This window comes from Scyliorhinus torazame, unplaced genomic scaffold (genome assembly GCF_047496885.1).
Source record: "Scyliorhinus torazame isolate Kashiwa2021f unplaced genomic scaffold, sScyTor2.1 scaffold_1310, whole genome shotgun sequence".
In the NCBI taxonomy this organism is placed as follows: Eukaryota; Metazoa; Chordata; class Chondrichthyes; order Carcharhiniformes; family Scyliorhinidae; genus Scyliorhinus; species Scyliorhinus torazame.
In genome coordinates this window covers 51689-54128 of record NW_027309037.1, presented here as the reverse complement: position 1 = coordinate 54128, position 2440 = coordinate 51689, and positions in this window count along the sequence as shown.

Sequence of the window (2440 nt, the reverse complement as noted above, 5' to 3'; positions counted from 1 at the left end):
GGAATTCAAGAGAAAAGGTTCCTTCGGTGGCTTTTTCAACCGGCAGGGACGATGCCGGTCCTTTCATTTGACCACGGTCTGTCAGCCCAAATGTTTCAACCTCGACATGCATGTGCAAACTTCCTGCCTCGAAGTCTGCCAACAAATCATTCTTCAGACCCCCACAGAAACCACAAGGATGTCACTGCGCAGCTTTCCAACTCAAGACTTGAACCCCTTTCCTTCCCATCCAAATTTCTTTTTTGTGCGCTGGAAAAGCTGGAGCCCTGGATCAGCCACGTGTGCCCTCACCCCGTCCAGACCAGCCTCCGGAGTTTCAATTGGGGGCTTTAAAATAAATAATGACAATTGACAGGGGATGGGGGCGTCGCTGGCCCGGCCCACCCCTAGTTGTCTCCTGAGAAGGTGGTGGCCAGCTGCTTTCTTGGACCCGCTGCAGTCTGTGCGGTGCAGGTACATCCACCGTGCTGTTAGGGAGGGAGCTGCAGCATTTTGACCCAGCGACAGTGAAGGAATGGCCACTGTATTTCCAGGGTGGCTCGAGACTTGGCGGGGAACCAAGGGGAGGTGCACCCATGACTGGGCGGAACTAAGCTCCTATTCCCAAAGCTGCTCCCCTGGTACAGTCCCTGAAGGTTAAAAAAAAAGCTTGTATGAGCAGACATTGGGTGAAGGCAACTTTCATTGCCATTGCATCTTTATGGAATCACACAATATACGTCACAGAAGGAGGCTGTTTTGCCGCATCAGATCTCGTTGAAAGAGTAATCCAGTTACTCCCACTCTCCCCGCATTCTTGGACTTTAAAAAAATCTCCTCTGAGGATTCATCCAATTCCCTTTTGTGGCCCAGTCGGAGCTGAAGGAAATTGGGATTAACTAGGTAGCTGTGCTCCAGAGCCAGTACAGGAACGCCCAGCCGAATGGGCTCCTCCTGAGCACAAATCACCTCTCTGACAACTCATTAAAACAATAAAGAGAAAAATGTCATTTGGGCCGAAGAAGGGCCACAAATAAATGAGGTTGCGACCCAGAACGTTGGAAAAGGTTGTCCGCAAGCAGACACGGGCAATGCTGAAGTTAGTGACCCCTGTGGCCGCAACCCAGAGAGAGACCGTCAGCCTATCACAGTTTTTCCAGGCAGGTAAGTACAGGAAAATAAAAAGACAAGAGGAATCCAGAGAGAGAGTGCGGAGATGAAACAAACAAACGAGAGGCTGGCCACACAAACAGTCAGTGAAAACTCAGGTGCCTGACACCAACCTGTGTGGGGCTGTCAGATACAAGTGGACCCGATAGATCAGCAATCTTTAACCAAACCCGAAAACGTATGCACCTCTGCACCCACAATGACGTGGTCCCCAACAACAGAAATAAACAGAAAGAAGAACATAAGAGCTCGGAGCAGGAGTGGGCCATCTGGCCCCTCGAGCCTGCTCCGCCATTCAATGAGATCATGGCTGACCTTTTTGTGGACTCAGCTCCACTTACTCGCCCGCTCAACAATTCCTTTACTGCTCAAAAATCTGTCTATCTTTGCCTTAAAAACATTCAACCAGGTAGCCTCAACCGTGTCACTGCGCAGGGAATTCCACAGACTCACAACCCTTTGGGTGAAGAAGTTCCTCCTCAACTCAGTCCTAAATCTGCTCCCCCTATGTTTGAGGCTATGCCCCCCAGTTCTAGTTTCACCTGTAAGTGAAAACAACCTCCCTGCTTCTATCTAACCTATTCCCTTCAAAACTTTTATGTATCTCTGCCAGATTCCCCCCCCCTCATTCTTCTAAATTCCAATGAGTATAGTCCCAGTCTACTCAGTCTCTCCTCATAAGATAATCCTCTCAACTCCAGAATCAACCGAGTGAATTTCCTCTGCATCCCCTCCAGCGCCAATACATCCTTTCTTACGTAAGGAGACCAAAACTGTACACAGTGTTCCAGGTGTGGCCTCACCAGCACGCTATATAGCTCCAACATACCCTCCCTGTTTTTAAACTCTATCCCTTTAGCAAAGGACAAAATTCCATTTGCCTTCCCAATTACCTGCTGCACCTGCAAACCAACTTTTAGCGATTCATGCACAAGGACACCCAGGTCCCTCTGCATAGCAGTATGCTGCAATTGTTTTAAATGGGTGGATGCGACACACAGCTCAAAAGCAGAGACACCTTCATGGTAATCAGCTGCTTCTTTCCTCCCTCCCACCAAATTATCTCTCTTGGCAGTTTTATGGTGACCACATCTCTAGTCACCTGTTTATCAGAAGACTCACTAAATTGACAAGCAATTTTTTTTTTAACTGTCCTGTCACAGGTGGGAAATATTTGTGACAACATTTCAGCATTTGATTACACCACGGGCAGGTTGGGTTAACAAGGGCATGTCCTCAGTGTCTGGTCAGGATTTATTAATCGAGCTCTCCGGTTCTGTTTCCGTTGCAG